Source organism: Erythranthe guttata, chromosome 7, assembly GCF_056151865.1.
Source record: "Erythranthe guttata isolate IM_541 chromosome 7, IM_541, whole genome shotgun sequence".
Taxonomy (NCBI): Eukaryota; Viridiplantae; Streptophyta; class Magnoliopsida; order Lamiales; family Phrymaceae; genus Erythranthe; species Erythranthe guttata.
Genome location: NC_142539.1, coordinates 10,920,700 through 10,941,761, shown reverse-complemented (window position 1 = coordinate 10,941,761; position 21,062 = coordinate 10,920,700). Strand labels below are relative to the sequence as shown.

The following is a 21,062-nucleotide window of genomic DNA, read 5'->3' as shown; positions in this document are numbered from 1 at the left end:
GCGAAGCTCTTTCAGACGCCGTCGGCGCGTCAATTCGGCGAAGCCCCATTGACCCCGCGCTCGCAGTGAAAAGAGGCCGTTTAGCCCAGCTTCCGCCACTATTAGACGCGATCGACACGTTTATCGGTGCAATCAGCTCGTTCGATCGATCCGACCGGCCCCACATTGCTCGGCGCGCGTCGTGCTCGCGCTGAGATACGCACTAGATGCTCATCGCCGTCAAAATAAAAAATAAAATAAAAAACAAAAAACTAGTTGAGAGCGGGAGGTGAGACGAGAAAATAAAATACAAAAAGGTGGGGTGGGGGTACAACACGAGGACTTCCCAGGGGGTCACCCATCCTAGTACTACTCTCGCCCAAGCACGCTTAACTTCGGAGTTCTGATGGGATCCGGTGCATTAGTGCTGGTATGATCGCACCCGTAAGTCTATGCACGCAATTCGGTTTTATGTTGAGAAACTTGCGCCGCGGCGGCTTAAAGCGCCGATAACTTTTGACTCGGGATGAGTTACGAGGCGATCTGCATACGCACGCGAAGCTCTTTCAGACGCCGTCGGCGCGTCAATTCGGCGAAGCCCCATTGACCCCGCGCTCGCAGTGAAAAGAGGCCGTTTAGCCCAGCTTCCGCCACTATTAGACGCGATCGACGCGTTTATCGGTGCAATCAGCTCGTTCGATCGATCCGACCGGCCCCACATTGCTCGGCGCGCGTCGTGCTCGCGCTGAGATACGCACTAGATGCTCATCGCCGTCAAAATAAAAAATAAAATAAAAAACAAAAAACTAGTTGAGAGCGGGAGGTGAGACGAGAAAATAAAATACAAAAAGGTGGGGTGGGGGTGCAACACGAGGACTTCCCAGGGGGTCACCCATCCTAGTACTACTCTCGCCCAAGCACGCTTAACTTCGGAGTTCTGATGGGATCCGGTGCATTAGTGCTGGTATGATCGCACCCGTAAGTCTATGCACGCAATTCGGTTTTATGTTGAGAACCTTGCGCCGCGGCGGCTTAAAGCGTCGATAACTTTTGACTCGGGATGAGTTACGAGGCGATCTGCATACGCACGCGAAGCTCTTTCAGACGCCGTCGGCGCGTCAATTAGGCGAAGCCCCATTGACCCCGCACTCGCAGTGAAAAGAGGCCGTTTAGCCCAGCTTCCGCCACTATTAGACGCGATCGACGCGTTTATCGGTGCAATCAGCTCGTTCGATCGATCCGACCGGCCCCACATTGCTCGGCGCGCGTCGTGCTCGCGCTGAGATACGCACTAGATGCTCATCGCCCGTCAAAATAAAAAATAAAATAAAAAACAAAAAACTAGTTGAGAGCGGGAGGTGAGACGAGAAAATAAAATACAAAAAGGTGGGGTGGGGGTGCAACACGAGGACTTCCCAGGGGGTCACCCATCCTAGTACTACTCTCGCCCAAGCACGCTTAACTTCGGAGTTCTGATGGGATCCGGTGCATTAGTGCTGGTATGATCGCACTCGTAAGTCTATGCACGCAATTCGGTTTTATGTTGAGAACCTTGCGCCGCGGCGGCTTAAAGCGTCGATAACTTTTGACTCGGGATGAGTTACGAGGCGATCTGCACACGCGCGAAGCTCTTTCAGACGCCATTGACCCCGCGCTCGCAGTGAAAAGAGGCCGTTTAGCCCAGCTTCCACCACTATTAGACGCGATCGACGCGTTTATCGGTGCAATCAGCTCGTTCGATCGATCCGACCGGCCCCACATTGCTCGGCGCGCGTCGTGCTCGCGCTGAGATACGCACTAGATGCTCATCGCCTGTCAAAATAAAAAATAAAATAAAAAACAAAAAACTAGTTGAGAGCGGGAGGTGAGACGAGAAAATAAAATACAAAAAGGTGGGGTGGGGGTGCAACACGAGGACTTCCCAGGGGGTCACCCATCCTAGTACTTATCTCGCCCAAGCACGCTTAACTTCGGAGTTCTGATGGGATCCGGTGCATTAGTGCTGGTATGATCGCACCCGTAAGTCTATGCACGCAATTCGGTTTTATGTTGAGAACCTTGCGCCGCGGCGGCTTAAAGCGTCGATAACTTTTGACTCGGGATGAGTTACGAGGCGATCTGCATATGCACGCGAAGCTCTTTCAGACGCCGTCGGCGCGTCAATTAGGCGAAGCCCCATTGACCCCGCGCTCGCAGTGAAAAGAGGCCGTTTAGCCCAGCTTCCGCCACTATTAGACGCGATCGACGCGTTTATCGGTGCAATCAGCTCGTTCGATCGATCCGACCGGCCCCACATTGCTCGGCGCGCGTCGTGCTCGCGCTGAGATACGCACTAGATGCTCATCGCCCGTCAAAATAAAAAATAAAATAAAAAACAAAAAACTAGTTGAGAGCGGGAGGTGAGACGAGAAAATAAAATACAAAAAGGTGGGGTGGGGGTGCAACACGAGGACTTCCCAGGGGGTCACCCATCCTAGTACTACTCTCGCCCAAGCACGCTTAACTTCGGAGTTCTGATGGGATCCGGTGCATTAGTGCTGGTATGATCGCACCCGTAAGTCTATGCACGCAATTCGGTTTTATGTTGAGAACCTTGCGCCGCGGCGGCTTAAAGCGTCGATAACTTTTGACTCGGGATGAGTTACGAGGCGATCTGCATACGCACGCGAAGCTCTTTCAGACGCCGTCGGCGCGTCAATTAGGCGAAGCCCCATTGACCCCGCACTCGCAGTGAAAAGAGGCCGTTTAGCCCAGCTTCCGCCACTATTAGACGCGATCGACGCGTTTATCGGTGCAATCAGCTCGTTCGATCGATCCGACCGGCCCCACATTGCTCGGCGCGCGTCGTGCTCGCGCTGAGATACGCACTAGATGCTCATCGCCCGTCAAAATAAAAAATAAAATAAAAAACAAAAAACTAGTTGAGAGCGGGAGGTGAGACGAGAAAATAAAATACAAAAAGGTGGGGTGGGGTCGCAACACGAGGACTTCCCAGGGGGTCACCCATCCTAGTACTACTCTCGCCCAAGCACGCTTAACTTCGGAGTTCTGATGGGATCCGGTGCATTAGTGCTGGTATGATCGCACCCGTAAGTCTATGCACGCAATTCGGTTTTATGTTGAGAACCTTGCGCCGCGGCGGCTTAAAGCGTCGATAACTTTTGACTCGGGATGAGTTACGAGGCGATCTGCACACGCGCGAAGCTCTTTCATACGCCATTGACCCCGCGCTCGCAGTGAAAAGAGGCCGTTTAGCCCAGCTTCCGCCACTATCAGACGCGATCGACGCGTTTATCGGTGCAATCAGCTCGTTCGATCGATCCGACCGGCCCCACATTGCTCGGCGCGCGTCGTGCTCGCGCTGAGATACGCACTAGATGCTCATCGCCCGTCAAAATAAAAAATAAAATAAAAAACAAAAAACTAGTTGAGAGCGGGAGGTGAGACGAGAAAATAAAATACAAAAAGGTGGGGTGGGGGTGCAACACGAGGACTTCCCAGGGGGTCACCCATCCTAGTACTACTCACGCCCAAGCACGCTTAACTTCGGAGTTCTGATGGGATCCGGTGCATTAGTGCTGGTATGATCGCACCCGTAAGTCTATGCACGCAATTCGGTTTTATGTTGAGAACCTTGCGCCGCGGCGGCTTAAAGCGTCGATAACTTTTGACTCGGGATGAGTTACGAGGCGATCTGCATACGCACGCGAAGCTCTTTCAGACGCCGTCGGCGCGTCAATTAGGCGAAGCCCCATTGACCCCGCGCTCGCAGTGAAAAGAGGCCGTTTAGCCCAGCTTCCGCCACTATTAGACGCGATCGACGCGTTTATCGGTGCAATCAGCTCGTTCGATCGATCCGACCGGCCCCACATTGCTCGGCGCGCGTCGTGCTCGCGCTGAGATACGCACTAGATGCTCATCGCCCGTCAAAATAAAAAATAAAATAAAAAACAAAAAACTAGTTGAGAGCGGGAGGTGAGACGAGAAAATAAAATACAAAAAGGTGGGGTGGGGGTGCAACACGAGGACTTCCCAGGGGGTCACCCATCCTAGTACTACTCTCGCCCAAGCACGCTTAACTTCGGAGTTCTGATGGGATCCGGTGCATTAGTGCTGGTATGATCGCACCCGTAAGTCTATGCACGCAATTCGGTTTTATGTTGAGAACCTTGCGCCGCGGCGGCTTAAAGCGTCGATAACTTTTGACTCGGGATGAGTTACGAGGCGATCTGCATACGCACGCGAAGCTCTTTCAGACGCCGTCGGCGCGTCAATTAGGCGAAGCCCCATTGACCCCGCGCTCGCAGTGAAAAGAGGCCGTTTAGCCCAGCTTCCGCCACTATTAGACGCGATCGACGCGTTTATCGGTGCAATCAGCTCGTTCGATCGATCCGACCGGCCCCACATTGCTCGGCGCGCGTCGTGCTCGCGCTGAGATACGCACTAGATGCTCATCGCCCGTCAAAATAAAAAATAAAATAAAAAACAAAAAACTAGTTGAGAGCGGGAGGTGAGACGAGAAAATAAAATACAAAAAGGTGGGGTGGGGGTGCAACACGAGGACTTCCCAGGGGGTCACCCATCCTAGTACTACTCTCGCCCAAGCAAGCTTAACTTCGGAGTTCTGATGGGATCCGGTGCATTAGTGCTGGTATGATCGCACCCGTAAGTCTATGCACGCAATTCGGTTTTATGTTGAGAAACTTGCGCCGCGGCGGCTTAAAGCGTCGATAACTTTTGACTCGGGATGAGTTACGAGGCGATCTGCATACGCACGCGAAGCTCTTTCAGACGCCGTCGGCGCGTCAATTCGGCGAAGCCCCATTGACCCCGCGCTCGCAGTGAAAAGAGGCCGTTTAGCCCAGCTTCCGCCACTATTAGACGCGATCGACGCGTTTATCGGTGCAATCAGCTCGTTCGATCGATCCGACCGGCCCCACATTGCTCGGCGCGCGTCGTGCTCGCGCTGAGATACGCACTAGATGCTCATCGCCGTCAAAATAAAAAATAAAATAAAAAACAAAAAACTAGTTGAGAGCGGGAGGTGAGACGAGAAAATAAAATACAAAAAGGTGGGGTGGGGGTGCAACACGAGGACTTCCCAGGGGGTCACCCATCCTAGTACTACTCTCGCCCAAGCACGCTTAACTTCGGAGTTCTGATGGGATCCGGTGCATTAGTGCTGGTATGATCGCACCCGTAAGTCTATGCACGCAATTCGGTTTTATGTTGAGAAACTTGCGCCGCGGCGGCTTAAAGCGTCGATAACTTTTGACTCGGGATGAGTTACGAGGCGATCTGCATACGCACGCGAAGCTCTTTCAGACGCCGTCGGCGCGTCAATTCGGCGAAGCCCCATTGACCCCGCGCTCGCAGTGAAAAGAGGCCGTTTAGCCCAGCTTCCGCCACTATTAGACGCGATCGACGCGTTTATCGGTGCAATCAGCTCGTTCGATCGATCCGACCGGCCCCACATTGCTCGGCGCGCGTCGTGCTCGCGCTGAGATACGCACTAGATGCTCATCGCCCGTCAAAATAAAAAATAAAATAAAAAACAAAAAACTAGTTGAGAGCGGGAGGTGAGACGAGAAAATAAAATACAAAAAGGTGGGGTGGGGGTGCAACACGAGGACTTCCCAGGGGGTCACCCATCCTAGTACTACTCTCGCCCAAGCACGCTTAACTTCGGAGTTCTGATGGGATCCGGTGCATTAGTGCTGGTATGATCGCACCCGTAAGTCTATGCACGCAATTCGGTTTTATGTTGAGAACCTTGCGCCGCGGCGGCTTAAAGCGTCGATAACTTTTGACTCGGGATGAGTTACGAGGCGATCTGCATACGCACGCGAAGCTCTTTCAGACGCCGTCGGCGCGTCAATTAGGCGAAGCCCCATTGACCCCGCGCTCGCAGTGAAAAGAGGCCGTTTAGCCCAGCTTCCGCCACTATTAGACGCGATCGACGCGTTTATCGGTGCAATCAGCTCGTTCGATCGATCCGACCGGCCCCACATTGCTCGGCGCGCGTCGTGCTCGCGCTGAGATACGCACTAGATGCTCATCGCCCGTCAAAATAAAAAATAAAATAAAAAACAAAAAACTAGTTGAGAGCGGGAGGTGAGACGAGAAAATAAAATACAAAAAGGTGGGGTGGGGGTGCAACACGAGGACTTCCCAGGGGGTCACCCATCCTAGTACTACTCTCGCCCAAGCACGCTTAACTTCGGAGTTCTGATGGGATCCGGTGCATTAGTGCTGGTATGATCGCACCCGTAAGTCTATGCACGCAATTCGGTTTTATGTTGAGAACCTTGCGCCGCGGCGGCTTAAAGCGTCGATAACTTTTGACTCGGGATGAGTTACGAGGCGATCTGCACACGCACGCGAAGCTCTTTCAGACGCCGTCGGCGCGTCAATTAGGCGAAGCCCCATTGACCCCGCGCTCGCAGTGAAAAGAGGCCGTTTAGCCCAGCTTCCGCCACTATTAGACGCGATCGACGCGTTTATCGGTGCAATCAGCTCGTTCGATCGATCCGACCGGCCCCACATTGCTCGGCGCGCGTCGTGCTCGCGCTGAGATACGCACTAGATGCTCATCGCCCGTCAAAATAAAAAATAAAATAAAAAACAAAAAACTAGTTGAGAGCGGGAGGTGAGACGAGAAAATAAAATACAAAAAGGTGGGGTGGGGGTGCAACACGAGGACTTCCCAGGGGGTCACCCATCCTAGTACTACTCTCGCCCAAGCACGCTTAACTTCAGAGTTCTGATGGGATCCGGTGCATTAGTGCTGGTATGATCGCACCCGTAAGTCTATGCACGCAATTCGGTTTTATGTTGAGAACCTTGCGCCGCGGCGGCTTAAAGCGTCGATAACTTTTGACTCGGGATGAGTTACGAGGCGATCTGCATACGCACGCGAAGCTCTTTCAGACGCCGTCGGCGCGTCAATTAGGCGAAGCCCCATTGACCCCGCGCTCGCAGTGAAAAGAGGCCGTTTAGCCCAGCTTCCGCCACTATTAGACGCGATCGACGCGTTTATCGGTGCAATCAGCTCGTTCGATCGATCCGACCGGCCCCACATTGCTCGGCGCGCGTCGTGCTCGCGCTGAGATACGCACTAGATGCTCATCGCCCGTCAAAATAAAAAATAAAATAAAAAACAAAAAACTAGTTGAGAGCGGGAGGTGAGACGAGAAAATAAAATACAAAAAGGTGGGGTGGGGGTGCAACACGAGGACTTCCCAGGGGGTCACCCATCCTAGTACTACTCTCGCCCAAGCACGCTTAACTTCGGAGTTCTGATGGGATCCGGTGCATTAGTGCTGGTATGATCGCACCCGTAAGTCTATGCACGCAATTCGGTTTTATGTTGAGAACCTTGCGCCGCGGCGGCTTAAAGCGTCGATAACTTTTGACTCGGGATGAGTTACGAGGCGATCTGCATACGCACGCGAAGCTCTTTCAGACGCCGTCGGCGCGTCAATTCGGCGAAGCCCCATTGACCCCGCGCTCGCAGTGAAAAGAGGCCGTTTAGCCCAGCTTCCGCCACTATTAGACGCGATCGACGCGTTTATCGGTGCAATCAGCTCGTTCGATCGATCCGACCGGCCCCACATTGCTCGGCGCGCGTCGTGCTCGCGCTGAGATACGCACTAGATGCTCATCGCCCGTCAAAATAAAAAATAAAATAAAAAACAAAAAACTAGTTGAGAGCGGGAGGTGAGACGAGAAAATAAAATACAAAAAGGTGGGGTGGGGGTGCAACACGAGGACTTCCCAGGGGGTCACCCATCCTAGTACTACTCTCGCCCAAGCACGCTTAACTTCGGAGTTCTGATGGGATCCGGTGCATTAGTGCTGGTATGATCGCACCCGTAAGTCTATGCACGCAATTCGGTTTTATGTTGAGAACCTTGCGCCGCGGCGGCTTAAAGCGTCGATAACTTTTGACTCGGGATGAGTTACGAGGCGATCTGCATACGCACGCGAAGCTCTTTCAGACGCCGTCGGCGCGTCAATTAGGCGAAGCCCCATTGACCCCGCGCTCGCAGTGAAAAGAGGCCGTTTAGCCCAGCTTCCGCCACTATTAGACGCGATCGACGCGTTTATCGGTGCAATCAGCTCGTTCGATCGATCCGACCGGCCCCACATTGCTCGGCGCGCGTCGTGCTCGCGCTGAGATACGCACTAGATGCTCATCGCCCGTCAAAATAAAAAATAAAATAAAAAACAAAAAACTAGTTGAGAGCGGGAGGTGAGACGAGAAAATAAAATACAAAAAGGTGGGGTGGGGGTGCAACACGAGGACTTCCCAGGGGGTCACCCATCCTAGTACTACTCTCGCCCAAGCACGCTTAACTTCGGAGTTCTGATGGGATCCGGTGCATTAGTGCTGGTATGATCGCACCCGTAAGTCTATGCACGCAATTCGGTTTTATGTTGAGAACCTTGCGCCGCGGCGGCTTAAAGCGTCGATAACTTTTGACTCGGGATGAGTTACGAGGCGATCTGCATACGCACGCGAAGCTCTTTCAGACGCCGTCGGCGCGTCAATTAGGCGAAGCCCCATTGACCCCGCGCTCGCAGTGAAAAGAGGCCGTTTAGCCCAGCTTCCGCCACTATTAGACGCGATCGACGCGTTTATCGGTGCAATCAGCTCGTTCGATCGATCCGACCGGCCCCACATTGCTCGGCGCGCGTCGTGCTCGCGCTGAGATACGCACTAGATGCTCATCGCCCGTCAAAATAAAAAATAAAATAAAAAACAAAAAACTAGTTGAGAGCGGGAGGTGAGACGAGAAAATAAAATACAAAAAGGTGGGGTGGGGGTGCAACACGAGGACTTCCCAGGGGGTCACCCATCCTAGTACTACTCTCGCCCAAGCACGCTTAACTTCGGAGTTCTGATGGGATCCGGTGCATTAGTGCTGGTATGATCGCACCCGTAAGTCTATGCACGCAATTCGGTTTTATGTTGAGAACCTTGCGCCGCGGCGGCTTAAAGCGTCGATAACTTTTGACTCGGGATGAGTTACGAGGCGATCTGCACACGCGCGAAGCTCTTTCAGACGCCATTGACCCCGCGCTCGCAGTGAAAAGAGGCCGTTTAGCCCAGCTTCCGCCACTATTAGACGCGATCGACGCGTTTATCGGTGCAATCAGCTCGTTCGATCGATCCGACCGGCCCCACATTGCTCGGCGCGCGTCGTGCTCGCGCTGAGATACGCACTAGATGCTCATCGCCCGTCAAAATAAAAAATAAAATAAAAAACAAAAAACTAGTTGAGAGCGGGAGGTGAGACGAGAAAATAAAATACAAAAAGGTGGGGTGGGGGTGCAACACGAGGACTTCCCAGGGGGTCACCCATCCTAGTACTACTCTCGCCCAAGCACGCTTAACTTCGGAGTTCTGATGGGATCCGGTGCATTAGTGCTGGTATGATCGCACCCGTAAGTCTATGCACGCAATTCGGTTTTATGTTGAGAACCTTGCGCCGCGGCGGCTTAAAGCGTCGATAACTTTTGACTCGGGATGAGTTACGAGGCGATCTGCATACGCACGCGAAGCTCTTTCAGACGCCGTCGGCGCGTCAATTAGGCGAAGCCCCATTGACCCCGCGCTCGCAGTGAAAAGAGGCCGTTTAGCCCAGCTTCCGCCACTATTAGACGCGATCGACGCGTTTATCGGTGCAATCAGCTCGTTCGATCGATCCGACCGGCCCCACATTGCTCGGCGCGCGTCGTGCTCGCGCTGAGATACGCACTAGATGCTCATCGCCCGTCAAAATAAAAAATAAAATAAAAAACAAAAAACTAGTTGAGAGCGGGAGGTGAGACGAGAAAATAAAATACAAAAAGGTGGGGTGGGGGTGCAACACGAGGACTTCCCAGGGGGTCACCCATCCTAGTACTACTCTCGCCCAAGCACGCTTAACTTCGGAGTTCTGATGGGATCCGGTGCATTAGTGCTGGTATGATCGCACCCGTAAGTCTATGCACGCAATTCGGTTTTATGTTGAGAACCTTGCGCCGCGGCGGCTTAAAGCGTCGATAACTTTTGACTCGGGATGAGTTACGAGGCGATCTGCATACGCACGCGAAGCTCTTTCAGACGCCGTCGGCGCGTCAATTAGGCGAAGCCCCATTGACCCCGCGCTCGCAGTGAAAAGAGGCCGTTTAGCCCAGCTTCCGCCACTATTAGACGCGATCGACGCGTTTATCGGTGCAATCAGCTCGTTCGATCGATCCGACCGGCCCCACATTGCTCGGCGCGCGTCGTGCTCGCGCTGAGATACGCACTAGATGCTCATCGCCCGTCAAAATAAAAAATAAAATAAAAAACAAAAAACTAGTTGAGAGCGGGAGGTGAGACGAGAAAATAAAATACAAAAAGGTGGGGTGGGGGTGCAACACGAGGACTTCCCAGGGGGTCACCCATCCTAGTACTACTCTCGCCCAAGCACGCTTAACTTCGGAGTTCTGATGGGATCCGGTGCATTAGTGCTGGTATGATCGCACCCGTAAGTCTATGCACGCAATTCGGTTTTATGTTGAGAACCTTGCGCCGCGGCGGCTTAAAGCGTCGATAACTTTTGACTCGGGATGAGTTACGAGGCGATCTGCATACGCACGCGAAGCTCTTTCAGACGCCGTCGGCGCGTCAATTAGGCGAAGCCCCATTGACCCCGCGCTCGCAGTGAAAAGAGGCCGTTTAGCCCAGCTTCCGCCACTATTAGACGCGATCGACGCGTTTATCGGTGCAATCAGCTCGTTCGATCGATCCGACCGGCCCCACATTGCTCGGCGCGCGTCGTGCTCGCGCTGAGATACGCACTAGATGCTCATCGCCCGTCAAAATAAAAAATAAAATAAAAAACAAAAAACTAGTTGAGAGCGGGAGGTGAGACGAGAAAATAAAATACAAAAAGGTGGGGTGGGGGTGCAACACGAGGACTTCCCAGGGGGTCACCCATCCTAGTACTACTCTCGCCCAAGCACGCTTAACTTCGGAGTTCTGATGGGATCCGGTGCATTAGTGCTGGTATGATCGCACCCGTAAGTCTATGCACGCAATTCGGTTTTATGTTGAGAACCTTGCGCCGCGGCGGCTTAAAGCGTCGATAACTTTTGACTCGGGATGAGTTACGAGGCGATCTGCACACGCGCGAAGCTCTTTCAGACGCCATTGACCCCGCGCTCGCAGTGAAAAGAGGCCGTTTAGCCCAGCTTCCGCCACTATTAGACGCGATCGACGCGTTTATCGGTGCAATCAGCTCGTTCGATCGATCCGACCGGCCCCACATTGCTCGGCGCGCGTCGTGCTCGCGCTGAGATACGCACTAGATGCTCATCGCCCGTCAAAATAAAAAATAAAATAAAAAACAAAAAACTAGTTGAGAGCGGGAGGTGAGACGAGAAAATAAAATACAAAAAGGTGGGGTGGGGGTGCAACACGAGGACTTCCCAGGGGGTCACCCATCCTAGTACTACTCTCGCCCAAGCACGCTTAACTTCGGAGTTCTGATGGGATCCGGTGCATTAGTGCTGGTATGATCGCACCCGTAAGTCTATGCACGCAATTCGGTTTTATGTTGAGAACCTTGCGCCGCGGCGGCTTAAAGCGTCGATAACTTTTGACTCGGGATGAGTTACGAGGCGATCTGCATACGCACGCGAAGCTCTTTCAGACGCCGTCGGCGCGTCAATTAGGCGAAGCCCCATTGACCCCGCGCTCGCAGTGAAAAGAGGCCGTTTAGCCCAGCTTCCGCCACTATTAGACGCGATCGACGCGTTTATCGGTGCAATCAGCTCGTTCGATCGATCCGACCGGCCCCACATTGCTCGGCGCGCGTCGTGCTCGCGCTGAGATACGCACTAGATGCTCATCGCCCGTCAAAATAAAAAATAAAATAAAAAACAAAAAACTAGTTGAGAGCGGGAGGTGAGACGAGAAAATAAAATACAAAAAGGTGGGGTGGGGGTGCAACACGAGGACTTCCCAGGGGGTCACCCATCCTAGTACTACTCTCGCCCAAGCACGCTTAACTTCGGAGTTCTGATGGGATCCGGTGCATTAGTGCTGGTATGATCGCACCCGTAAGTCTATGCACGCAATTCGGTTTTATGTTGAGAACCTTGCGCCGCGGCGGCTTAAAGCGTCGATAACTTTTGACTCGGGATGAGTTACGAGGCGATCTGCACACGCGCGAAGCTCTTTCAGACGCCATTGACCCCGCGCTCGCAGTGAAAAGAGGCCGTTTAGCCCAGCTTCCGCCACTATTAGACGCGATCGACGCGTTTATCGGTGCAATCAGCTCGTTCGATCGATCCGACCGGCCCCACATTGCTCGGCGCGCGTCGTGCTCGCGCTGAGATACGCACTAGATGCTCATCGCCCGTCAAAATAAAAAATAAAATAAAAAACAAAAAACTAGTTGAGAGCGGGAGGTGAGACGAGAAAATAAAATACAAAAAGGTGGGGTGGGGGTGCAACACGAGGACTTCCCAGGGGGTCACCCATCCTAGTACTTACTCTCGCCCAAGCACGCTTAACTTCGGAGTTCTGATGGGATCCGGTGCATTAGTGCTGGTATGATCGCACCCGTAAGTCTATGCACGCAATTCGGTTTTATGTTGAGAACCTTGCGCCGCGGCGGCTTAAAGCGTCGATAACTTTTGACTCGGGATGAGTTACGAGGCGATCTGCATACGCACGCGAAGCTCTTTCAGACGCCGTCGGCGCGTCAATTAGGCGAAGCCCCATTGACCCCGCGCTCGCAGTGAAAAGAGGCCGTTTAGCCCAGCTTCCGCCACTATTAGACGCGATCGACGCGTTTATCGGTGCAATCAGCTCGTTCGATCGATCCGACCGGCCCCACATTGCTCGGCGCGCGTCGTGCTCGCGCTGAGATACGCACTAGATGCTCATCGCCCGTCAAAATAAAAAATAAAATAAAAAACAAAAAACTAGTTGAGAGCGGGAGGTGAGACGAGAAAATAAAATACAAAAAGGTGGGGTGGGGGTGCAACACGAGGACTTCCCAGGGGGTCACCCATCCTAGTACTACTCTCGCCCAAGCACGCTTAACTTCGGAGTTCTGATGGGATCCGGTGCATTAGTGCTGGTATGATCGCACCCGTAAGTCTATGCACGCAATTCGGTTTTATGTTGAGAACCTTGCGCCGCGGCGGCTTAAAGCGTCGATAACTTTTGACTCGGGATGAGTTACGAGGCGATCTGCATACGCACGCGAAGCTCTTTCAGACGCCGTCGGCGCGTCAATTAGGCGAAGCCCCATTGACCCCGCGCTCGCAGTGAAAAGAGGCCGTTTAGCCCAGCTTCCGCCACTATTAGACGCGATCGACGCGTTTATCGGTGCAATCAGCTCGTTCGATCGATCCGACCGGCCCCACATTGCTCGGCGCGCGTCGTGCTCGCGCTGAGATACGCACTAGATGCTCATCGCCCGTCAAAATAAAAAATAAAATAAAAAACAAAAAACTAGTTGAGAGCGGGAGGTGAGACGAGAAAATAAAATACAAAAAGGTGGGGTGGGGGTGCAACACGAGGACTTCCCAGGGGGTCACCCATCCTAGTACTACTCTCGCCCAAGCACGCTTAACTTCGGAGTTCTGATGGGATCCGGTGCATTAGTGCTGGTATGATCGCACCCGTAAGTCTATGCACGCAATTCGGTTTTATGTTGAGAACCTTGCGCCGCGGCGGCTTAAAGCGTCGATAACTTTTGACTCGGGATGAGTTACGAGGCGATCTGCATACGCACGCGAAGCTCTTTCAGACGCCGTCGGCGCGTCAATTAGGCGAAGCCCCATTGACCCCGCGCTCGCAGTGAAAAGAGGCCGTTTAGCCCAGCTTCCGCCACTATTAGACGCGATCGACGCGTTTATCGGTGCAATCAGCTCGTTCGATCGATCCGACCGGCCCCACATTGCTCGGCGCGCGTCGTGCTCGCGCTGAGATACGCACTAGATGCTCATCGCCCGTCAAAATAAAAAATAAAATAAAAAACAAAAAACTAGTTGAGAGCGGGAGGTGAGACGAGAAAATAAAATACAAAAAGGTGGGGTGGGGGTGCAACACGAGGACTTCCCAGGGGGTCACCCATCCTAGTACTACTCTCGCCCAAGCACGCTTAACTTCGGAGTTCTGATGGGATCCGGTGCATTAGTGCTGGTATGATCGCACCCGTAAGTCTATGCACGCAATTCGGTTTTATGTTGAGAACCTTGCGCCGCGGCGGCTTAAAGCGTCGATAACTTTTGACTCGGGATGAGTTACGAGGCGATCTGCATACGCACGCGAAGCTCTTTCAGACGCCGTCGGCGCGTCAATTAGGCGAAGCCCCATTGACCCCGCGCTCGCAGTGAAAAGAGGCCGTTTAGCCCAGCTTCCGCCACTATTAGACGCGATCGACGCGTTTATCGGTGCAATCAGCTCGTTCGATCGATCCGACCGGCCCCACATTGCTCGGCGCGCGTCGTGCTCGCGCTGAGATACGCACTAGATGCTCATCGCCCGTCAAAATAAAAAATAAAATAAAAAACAAAAAACTAGTTGAGAGCGGGAGGTGAGACGAGAAAATAAAATACAAAAAGGTGGGGTGGGGGTGCAACACGAGGACTTCCAAGCACGCTTAACTTCGGAGTTCTGATGGGATCCGGTGCATTAGTGCTGGTATGATCGCACCCGTAAGTCTATGCACGCAATTCGGTTTTATGTTGAGAACCTTGCGCCGCGGCGGCTTAAAGCGTCGATAACTTTTGACTCGGGATGAGTTACGAGGCGATCTGCATACGCACGCGAAGCTCTTTCAGACGCCGTCGGCGCGTCAATTAGGCGAAGCCCCATTGACCCCGCGCTCGCAGTGAAAAGAGGCCGTTTAGCCCAGCTTCCGCCACTATTAGACGCGATCGACGCGTTTATCGGTGCAATCAGCTCGTTCGATCGATCCGACCGGCCCCACATTGCTCGGCGCGCGTCGTGCTCGCGCTGAGATACGCACTAGATGCTCATCGCCCGTCAAAATAAAAAATAAAATAAAAAACAAAAAACTAGTTGAGAGCGGGAGGTGAGACGAGAAAATAAAATACAAAAAGGTGGGGTGGGGGTGCAACACGAGGACTTCCCAGGGGGTCACCCATCCTAGTACTACTCTCGCCCAAGCACGCTTAACTTCGGAGTTCTGATGGGATCCGGTGCATTAGTGCTGGTATGATCGCACCCGTAAGTCTATGCACGCAATTCGGTTTTATGTTGAGAACCTTGCGCCGCGGCGGCTTAAAGCGTCGATAACTTTTGACTCGGGATGAGTTACGAGGCGATCTGCACACGCGCGAAGCTCTTTCAGACGCCATTGACCCCGCGCTCGCAGTGAAAAGAGGCCGTTTAGCCCAGCTTCCGCCACTATTAGACGCGATCGACGCGTTTATCGGTGCAATCAGCTCGTTCGATCGATCCGACCGGCCCCACATTGCTCGGCGCGCGTCGTGCTCGCGCTGAGATACGCACTAGATGCTCATCGCCCGTCAAAATAAAAAATAAAATAAAAAACAAAAAACTAGTTGAGAGCGGGAGGTGAGACGAGAAAATAAAATACAAAAAGGTGGGGTGGGGGTGCAACACGAGGACTTCCCAGGGGGTCACCCATCCTAGTACTACTCTCGCCCAAGCACGCTTAACTTCGGAGTTCTGATGGGATCCGGTGCATTAGTGCTGGTATGATCGCACCCGTAAGTCTATGCACGCAATTCGGTTTTATGTTGAGAACCTTGCGCCGCGGCGGCTTAAAGCGTCGATAACTTTTGACTCGGGATGAGTTACGAGGCGATCTGCATACGCACGCGAAGCTCTTTCAGACGCCGTCGGCGCGTCAATTAGGCGAAGCCCCATTGACCCCGCGCTCGCAGTGAAAAGAGGCCGTTTAGCCCAGCTTCCGCCACTATTAGACGCGATCGACGCGTTTATCGGTGCAATCAGCTCGTTCGATCGATCCGACCGGCCCCACATTGCTCGGCGCGCGTCGTGCTCGCGCTGAGATACGCACTAGATGCTCATCGCCCGTCAAAATAAAAAATAAAATAAAAAACAAAAAACTAGTTGAGAGCGGGAGGTGAGACGAGAAAATAAAATACAAAAAGGTGGGGTGGGGGTGCAACACGAGGACTTCCCAGGGGGTCACCCATCCTAGTACTACTCTCGCCCAAGCACGCTTAACTTCGGAGTTCTGATGGGATCCGGTGCATTAGTGCTGGTATGATCGCACCCGTAAGTCTATGCACGCAATTCGGTTTTATGTTGAGAACCTTGCGCCGCGGCGGCTTAAAGCGTCGATAACTTTTGACTCGGGATGAGTTACGAGGCGATCTGCACACGCACGCAAAGCTCTTTCAGACGCCATTGACCCCGCGCTCGCAGTGAAAAGAGGCCGTTTAGCCCAGCTTCCGCCACTATTAGACGCGATCGACGCGTTTATCGGTGCAATCAGCTCGTTCGATCGATCCGACCGGCCCCACATTGCTCGGCGCGCGTCGTGCTCGCGCTGAGATACGCACTAGATGCTCATCGCCCGTCAAAATAAAAAATAAAATAAAAAACAAAAAACTAGTTGAGAGCGGGAGGTGAGACGAGAAAATAAAATACAAAAAGGTGGGGTGGGGGTGCAACACGAGGACTTCCCAGGGGGTCACCCATCCTAGTACTACTCTCGCCCAAGCACGCTTAACTTCGGAGTTCTGATGGGATCCGGTGCATTAGTGCTGGTATGATCGCACCCGTAAGTCTATGCACGCAATTCGGTTTTATGTTGAGAACCTTGCGCCGCGGCGGCTTAAAGCGTCGATAACTTTTGACTCGGGATGAGTTACGAGGCGATCTGCATACGCACGCGAAGCTCTTTCAGACGCCGTCGGCGCGTCAATTAGGCGAAGCCCCATTGACCCCGCGCTCGCAGTGAAAAGAGGCCGTTTAGCCCAGCTTCCGCCACTATTAGACGCGATCGACGCGTTTATCGGTGCAATCAGCTCGTTCGATCGATCCGACCGGCCCCACATTGCTCGGCGCGCGTCGTGCTCGCGCTGAGATACGCACTAGATGCTCATCGCCCGTCAAAATAAAAAATAAAATAAAAAACAAAAAACTAGTTGAGAGCGGGAGGTGAGACGAGAAAATAAAATACAAAAAGGTGGGGTGGGGGTGCAACACGAGGACTTCCAAGCACGCTTAACTTCGGAGTTCTGATGGGATCCGGTGCATTAGTGCTGGTATGATCGCACCCGTAAGTCTATGCACGCAATTCGGTTTTATGTTGAGAACCTTGCGCCGCGGCGGCTTAAAGCGTCGATAACTTTTGACTCGGGATGAGTTACGAGGCGATCTGCATACGCACGCGAAGCTCTTTCAGACGCCGTCGGCGCGTCAATTAGGCGAAGCCCCATTGACCCCGCGCTCGCAGTGAAAAGAGGCCGTTTAGCCCAGCTTCCGCCACTATTAGACGCGATCGACGCGTTTATCGGTGCAATCAGCTCGTTCGATCGATCCGACCGGCCCCACATTGCTCGGCGCGCGTCGTGCTCGCGCTGAGATACGCACTAGATGCTCATCGCCCGTCAAAATAAAAAATAAAATAAAAAACAAAAAACTAGTTGAGAGCGGGAGGTGAGACGAGAAAATAAAATACAAAAAGGTGGGGTGGGGGTGCAACACGAGGACTTCCCAGGGGGTCACCCATCCTAGTACTACTCTCGCCCAAGCACGCTTAACTTCGGAGTTCTGATGGGATCCGGTGCATTAGTGCTGGTATGATCGCACCCGTAAGTCTATGCACGCAATTCGGTTTTATGTTGAGAACCTTGCGCCGCGGCGGCTTAAAGCGTCGATAACTTTTGACTCGGGATGAGTTACGAGGCGATCTGCACACGCGCGCGAAGCTCTTTCAGACGCCATTGACCCCGCGCTCGCAGTGAAAAGAGGCCGTTTAGCCCAGCTTCCGCCACTATTAGACGCGATCGACGCGTTTATCGGTGCAATCAGCTCGTTCGATCGATCCGACCGGCCCCACATTGCTCGGCGCGCGTCGTGCTCGCGCTGAGATACGCACTAGATGCTCATCGCCCGTCAAAATAAAAAATAAAATAAAAAACAAAAAACTAGTTGAGAGCGGGAGGTGAGACGAGAAAATAAAATACAAAAAGGTGGGGTGGGGGTGCAACACGAGGACTTCCCAGGGGGTCACCCATCCTAGTACTACTCTCGCCCAAGCACGCTTAACTTCGGAGTTCTGATGGGATCCGGTGCATTAGTGCTGGTATGATCGCACCCGTAAGTCTATGCACGCAATTCGGTTTTATGTTGAGAACCTTGCGCCGCGGCGGCTTAAAGCGTCGATAACTTTTGACTCGGGATGAGTTACGAGGCGATCTGCATACGCACGCGAAGCTCTTTCAGACGCCGTCGGCGCGTCAATTAGGCGAAGCCCCATTGACCCCGCGCTCGCAGTGAAAAGAGGCCGTTTAGCCCAGCTTCCGCCACTATTAGACGCGATCGACGCGTTTATCGGTGCAATCAGCTCGTTCGATCGATCCGACCGGCCCCACATTGCTCGGCGCGCGTCGTGCTCGCGCTGAGATACGCACTAGATGCTCATCGCCCGTCAAAATAAAAAATAAAATAAAAAACAAAAAACTAGTTGAGAGCGGGAGGTGAGACGAGAAAATAAAATACAAAAAGGTGGGGTGGGGGTGCAACACGAGGACTTCCCAGGGGGTCACCCATCCTAGTACTACTCTCGCCCAAGCACGCTTAACTTCGGAGTTCTGATGGGATCCGGTGCATTAGTGCTGGTATGATCGCACCCGTAAGTCTATGCACGCAATTCGGTTTTATGTTGAGAACCTTGCGCCGCGGCGGCTTAAAGCGTCGATAACTTTTGACTCGGGATGAGTTACGAGGCGATCTGCACACGCACGCGAAGCTCTTTCAGACGCCATTGACCCCGCGCTCGCAGTGAAAAGAGGCCGTTTAGCCCAGCTTCCGCCACTATTAGACGCGATCGACGCGTTTATCGGTGCAATCAGCTCGTTCGATCGATCCGACCGGCCCCACATTGCTCGGCGCGCGTCGTGCTCGCGCTGAGATACGCACTAGATGCTCATCGCCCGTCAAAATAAAAAATAAAATAAAAAACAAAAAACTAGTTGAGAGCGGGAGGTGAGACGAGAAAATAAAATACAAAAAGGTGGGGTGGGGGTGCAACACGAGGACTTCCCAGGGGGTCACCCATCCTAGTACTACTCTCGCCCAAGCACGCTTAACTTCGGAGTTCTGATGGGATCCGGTGCATTAGTGCTGGTATGATCGCACCCGTAAGTCTATGCACGCAATTCGGTTTTATGTTGAGAACCTTGCGCCGCGGCGGCTTAAAGCGTCGATAACTTTTGACTCGGGATGAGTTACGAGGCGATCTGCATACGCACGCGAAGCTCTTTCAGACGCCGTCGGCGCGTCAATTAGGCGAAGCCCCATTGACCCCGCGCTCGCAGTGAAAAGAGGCCGTTTAGCCCAGCTTCCGCCACTATTAGACGCGATCGACGCGTTTATCGGTGCAATCAGCTCGTTCGATCGATCCGACCGGCCCCACATTGCTCGGCGCGCGTCGTGCTCGCGCTGAGATACGCACTAGATGCTCATCGCCCGTCAAAATAAAAAATAAAATAAAAAACAAAAAACTAGTTGAGAGCGGGAGGTGAGACGAGAAAATAAAATACAAAAAGGTGGGGTGGGGGTGCAACACGAGGACTTCCCAGGGGGTCACCCATCCTAGTACTACTCTCGCCCAAGCACGCTTAACTTCGGAGTTCTGATGGGATCCGGTGCATTAGTGCTGGTATGATCGCACCCGTAAGTCTATGCACGCAATTCGGTTTTATGTTGAGAACCTTGCGCCGCGGCGGCTTAAAGCGTCGATAACTTTTGACTCGGGATGAGTTACGAGGCGATCTGCACACGCGCGAAGCTCTTTCAGACGCCATTGACCCCGCGCTCGCAGTGAAAAGAGGCCGTTTAGCCCAGCTTCCGCCACTATTAGACGCGATCGACGCGTTTATCGGTGCAATCAGCTCGTTCGATCGATCCGACCGGCCCCACATTGCTCGGCGCGCGTCGTGCTCGCGCTGAGATACGCACTAGATGCTCATCGCCCGTCAAAATAAAAAATAAAATAAAAAACAAAAAACTAGTTGAGAGCGGGAGGTGAGACGAGAAAATAAAATACAAAAAGGTGGGGTGGGGGTGCAACACGAGGACTTCCCAGGGGGTCACCCATCCTAGTACTACTCTCGCCCAAGCACGCTTAACTTCGGAGTTCTGATGGGATCCGGTGCATTAGTGCTGGTATGATCGCACCCGTAAGTCTATGCACGCAATTCGGTTTTATGTTGAGAACCTTGCGCCGCGGCGGCTTAAAGCGTCGATAACTTTTGACTCGGGATGAGTTACGAGGCGATCTGCATACGCACGCGAAGCTCTTTCAGACGCCGTCGGCGCGTCAATTAGGCGAAGCCCCATTGACCCCGCGCTCGCAGTGAAAAGAGGCCGTTTAGCCCAGCTTCCGCCACTATTAGACGCGATCGACGCGTTTATCGGTGCAATCAGCTCGTTCGATCGATCCGACCGGCCCCACATTGCTCGGCGCGCGTCGTGCTCGCGCTGAGATACGCACTAGATGCTCATCGCCCGTCAAAATAAAAAATAAAATAAAAAACAAAAAACTAGTTGAGAGCGGGAGGTGAGACGAGAAAATAAAATACAAAAAGGTGGGGTGGGGGTGCAACACGAGGACTTCCCAGGGGTCACCCATCCTAGTACTACTCTCGCCCAAGCACGCTTAACTTCGGAGTTCTGATGGGATCCGGTGCATTAGTGCTGGTATGATCGCACCCGTAAGTCTATGCACGCAATTCGGTTTTATGTTGAGAACCTTGCGCCGCGGCGGCTTAAAGCGTCGATAACTTTTGACTCGGGATGAGTTACGAGGCGATCTGCACACGCACGCGAAGCTCTTTCAGAC

The 21,062-nt window shown here is 53.1% G+C and overlaps 38 non-coding genes across 38 annotated transcripts; all 38 read right to left on the bottom strand.

Moving 5' to 3' along the window:
- Positions 1-304: 304 nt before the first annotated feature.
- LOC148769653 (5S ribosomal RNA) lies at positions 305-423 on the bottom strand. Its single transcript, XR_016032520.1, has one exon. It is a non-coding gene; the product is annotated as a 5S ribosomal RNA (ribosomal RNA).
- Positions 424-838: 415 nt separating this feature from the next.
- On the bottom strand, positions 839-957 carry LOC148769652 (5S ribosomal RNA). The gene has a single exon (XR_016032502.1). It is a non-coding gene; the product is annotated as a 5S ribosomal RNA (ribosomal RNA).
- A 416-nt stretch (positions 958-1,373) lies between these two features.
- On the bottom strand, positions 1,374-1,492 carry LOC148769651 (5S ribosomal RNA). The gene has a single exon (XR_016032519.1). It is a non-coding gene; the product is annotated as a 5S ribosomal RNA (ribosomal RNA).
- Positions 1,493-1,879: 387 nt separating this feature from the next.
- Positions 1,880-1,998, bottom strand: LOC148769650 (5S ribosomal RNA). The gene has a single exon (XR_016032517.1). It is a non-coding gene; the product is annotated as a 5S ribosomal RNA (ribosomal RNA).
- Positions 1,999-2,414: 416 nt separating this feature from the next.
- LOC148769649 (5S ribosomal RNA) lies at positions 2,415-2,533 on the bottom strand. Its single transcript, XR_016032501.1, has one exon. It is a non-coding gene; the product is annotated as a 5S ribosomal RNA (ribosomal RNA).
- A 416-nt stretch (positions 2,534-2,949) lies between these two features.
- On the bottom strand, positions 2,950-3,068 carry LOC148769648 (5S ribosomal RNA). Its single transcript, XR_016032646.1, has one exon. It is a non-coding gene; the product is annotated as a 5S ribosomal RNA (ribosomal RNA).
- Positions 3,069-3,455: 387 nt separating this feature from the next.
- On the bottom strand, positions 3,456-3,574 carry LOC148769647 (5S ribosomal RNA). The gene has a single exon (XR_016032515.1). It is a non-coding gene; the product is annotated as a 5S ribosomal RNA (ribosomal RNA).
- Positions 3,575-3,990: 416 nt separating this feature from the next.
- On the bottom strand, positions 3,991-4,109 carry LOC148769646 (5S ribosomal RNA). The gene has a single exon (XR_016032500.1). It is a non-coding gene; the product is annotated as a 5S ribosomal RNA (ribosomal RNA).
- Positions 4,110-4,525: 416 nt separating this feature from the next.
- Positions 4,526-4,644, bottom strand: LOC148769645 (5S ribosomal RNA). The gene has a single exon (XR_016032541.1). It is a non-coding gene; the product is annotated as a 5S ribosomal RNA (ribosomal RNA).
- A 415-nt stretch (positions 4,645-5,059) lies between these two features.
- LOC148769644 (5S ribosomal RNA) lies at positions 5,060-5,178 on the bottom strand. The gene has a single exon (XR_016032498.1). It is a non-coding gene; the product is annotated as a 5S ribosomal RNA (ribosomal RNA).
- A 416-nt stretch (positions 5,179-5,594) lies between these two features.
- Positions 5,595-5,713, bottom strand: LOC148769643 (5S ribosomal RNA). Its single transcript, XR_016032497.1, has one exon. It is a non-coding gene; the product is annotated as a 5S ribosomal RNA (ribosomal RNA).
- Positions 5,714-6,129: 416 nt separating this feature from the next.
- On the bottom strand, positions 6,130-6,248 carry LOC148769642 (5S ribosomal RNA). The gene has a single exon (XR_016032496.1). It is a non-coding gene; the product is annotated as a 5S ribosomal RNA (ribosomal RNA).
- Positions 6,249-6,664: 416 nt separating this feature from the next.
- Positions 6,665-6,783, bottom strand: LOC148769641 (5S ribosomal RNA). Its single transcript, XR_016032518.1, has one exon. It is a non-coding gene; the product is annotated as a 5S ribosomal RNA (ribosomal RNA).
- A 416-nt stretch (positions 6,784-7,199) lies between these two features.
- On the bottom strand, positions 7,200-7,318 carry LOC148769640 (5S ribosomal RNA). Its single transcript, XR_016032495.1, has one exon. It is a non-coding gene; the product is annotated as a 5S ribosomal RNA (ribosomal RNA).
- Positions 7,319-7,734: 416 nt separating this feature from the next.
- On the bottom strand, positions 7,735-7,853 carry LOC148769639 (5S ribosomal RNA). The gene has a single exon (XR_016032494.1). It is a non-coding gene; the product is annotated as a 5S ribosomal RNA (ribosomal RNA).
- Positions 7,854-8,269: 416 nt separating this feature from the next.
- On the bottom strand, positions 8,270-8,388 carry LOC148769638 (5S ribosomal RNA). Its single transcript, XR_016032493.1, has one exon. It is a non-coding gene; the product is annotated as a 5S ribosomal RNA (ribosomal RNA).
- A 416-nt stretch (positions 8,389-8,804) lies between these two features.
- Positions 8,805-8,923, bottom strand: LOC148769637 (5S ribosomal RNA). The gene has a single exon (XR_016032492.1). It is a non-coding gene; the product is annotated as a 5S ribosomal RNA (ribosomal RNA).
- Positions 8,924-9,310: 387 nt separating this feature from the next.
- LOC148769636 (5S ribosomal RNA) lies at positions 9,311-9,429 on the bottom strand. The gene has a single exon (XR_016032491.1). It is a non-coding gene; the product is annotated as a 5S ribosomal RNA (ribosomal RNA).
- Positions 9,430-9,845: 416 nt separating this feature from the next.
- LOC148769635 (5S ribosomal RNA) lies at positions 9,846-9,964 on the bottom strand. Its single transcript, XR_016032490.1, has one exon. It is a non-coding gene; the product is annotated as a 5S ribosomal RNA (ribosomal RNA).
- Positions 9,965-10,380: 416 nt separating this feature from the next.
- Positions 10,381-10,499, bottom strand: LOC148769634 (5S ribosomal RNA). The gene has a single exon (XR_016032489.1). It is a non-coding gene; the product is annotated as a 5S ribosomal RNA (ribosomal RNA).
- A 416-nt stretch (positions 10,500-10,915) lies between these two features.
- Positions 10,916-11,034, bottom strand: LOC148769633 (5S ribosomal RNA). Its single transcript, XR_016032487.1, has one exon. It is a non-coding gene; the product is annotated as a 5S ribosomal RNA (ribosomal RNA).
- Positions 11,035-11,421: 387 nt separating this feature from the next.
- Positions 11,422-11,540, bottom strand: LOC148769632 (5S ribosomal RNA). The gene has a single exon (XR_016032486.1). It is a non-coding gene; the product is annotated as a 5S ribosomal RNA (ribosomal RNA).
- Positions 11,541-11,956: 416 nt separating this feature from the next.
- On the bottom strand, positions 11,957-12,075 carry LOC148769631 (5S ribosomal RNA). The gene has a single exon (XR_016032485.1). It is a non-coding gene; the product is annotated as a 5S ribosomal RNA (ribosomal RNA).
- A 387-nt stretch (positions 12,076-12,462) lies between these two features.
- On the bottom strand, positions 12,463-12,582 carry LOC148769630 (5S ribosomal RNA). Its single transcript, XR_016032578.1, has one exon. It is a non-coding gene; the product is annotated as a 5S ribosomal RNA (ribosomal RNA).
- Positions 12,583-12,998: 416 nt separating this feature from the next.
- On the bottom strand, positions 12,999-13,117 carry LOC148769629 (5S ribosomal RNA). Its single transcript, XR_016032484.1, has one exon. It is a non-coding gene; the product is annotated as a 5S ribosomal RNA (ribosomal RNA).
- Positions 13,118-13,533: 416 nt separating this feature from the next.
- Positions 13,534-13,652, bottom strand: LOC148769628 (5S ribosomal RNA). Its single transcript, XR_016032483.1, has one exon. It is a non-coding gene; the product is annotated as a 5S ribosomal RNA (ribosomal RNA).
- A 416-nt stretch (positions 13,653-14,068) lies between these two features.
- LOC148769627 (5S ribosomal RNA) lies at positions 14,069-14,187 on the bottom strand. Its single transcript, XR_016032482.1, has one exon. It is a non-coding gene; the product is annotated as a 5S ribosomal RNA (ribosomal RNA).
- A 917-nt stretch (positions 14,188-15,104) lies between these two features.
- On the bottom strand, positions 15,105-15,223 carry LOC148769626 (5S ribosomal RNA). The gene has a single exon (XR_016032480.1). It is a non-coding gene; the product is annotated as a 5S ribosomal RNA (ribosomal RNA).
- Positions 15,224-15,610: 387 nt separating this feature from the next.
- Positions 15,611-15,729, bottom strand: LOC148769625 (5S ribosomal RNA). The gene has a single exon (XR_016032479.1). It is a non-coding gene; the product is annotated as a 5S ribosomal RNA (ribosomal RNA).
- A 416-nt stretch (positions 15,730-16,145) lies between these two features.
- Positions 16,146-16,264, bottom strand: LOC148769624 (5S ribosomal RNA). The gene has a single exon (XR_016032478.1). It is a non-coding gene; the product is annotated as a 5S ribosomal RNA (ribosomal RNA).
- A 389-nt stretch (positions 16,265-16,653) lies between these two features.
- LOC148769623 (5S ribosomal RNA) lies at positions 16,654-16,772 on the bottom strand. The gene has a single exon (XR_016032477.1). It is a non-coding gene; the product is annotated as a 5S ribosomal RNA (ribosomal RNA).
- A 917-nt stretch (positions 16,773-17,689) lies between these two features.
- On the bottom strand, positions 17,690-17,808 carry LOC148769622 (5S ribosomal RNA). Its single transcript, XR_016032475.1, has one exon. It is a non-coding gene; the product is annotated as a 5S ribosomal RNA (ribosomal RNA).
- A 389-nt stretch (positions 17,809-18,197) lies between these two features.
- LOC148769621 (5S ribosomal RNA) lies at positions 18,198-18,316 on the bottom strand. The gene has a single exon (XR_016032474.1). It is a non-coding gene; the product is annotated as a 5S ribosomal RNA (ribosomal RNA).
- Positions 18,317-18,732: 416 nt separating this feature from the next.
- Positions 18,733-18,851, bottom strand: LOC148769620 (5S ribosomal RNA). The gene has a single exon (XR_016032473.1). It is a non-coding gene; the product is annotated as a 5S ribosomal RNA (ribosomal RNA).
- Positions 18,852-19,240: 389 nt separating this feature from the next.
- LOC148769619 (5S ribosomal RNA) lies at positions 19,241-19,359 on the bottom strand. The gene has a single exon (XR_016032472.1). It is a non-coding gene; the product is annotated as a 5S ribosomal RNA (ribosomal RNA).
- Positions 19,360-19,775: 416 nt separating this feature from the next.
- On the bottom strand, positions 19,776-19,894 carry LOC148769618 (5S ribosomal RNA). Its single transcript, XR_016032471.1, has one exon. It is a non-coding gene; the product is annotated as a 5S ribosomal RNA (ribosomal RNA).
- Positions 19,895-20,281: 387 nt separating this feature from the next.
- LOC148769617 (5S ribosomal RNA) lies at positions 20,282-20,400 on the bottom strand. Its single transcript, XR_016032468.1, has one exon. It is a non-coding gene; the product is annotated as a 5S ribosomal RNA (ribosomal RNA).
- Positions 20,401-20,816: 416 nt separating this feature from the next.
- Positions 20,817-20,934, bottom strand: LOC148769616 (5S ribosomal RNA). The gene has a single exon (XR_016032645.1). It is a non-coding gene; the product is annotated as a 5S ribosomal RNA (ribosomal RNA).
- Between the last annotated feature and the right edge of the window lie 128 nt (positions 20,935-21,062).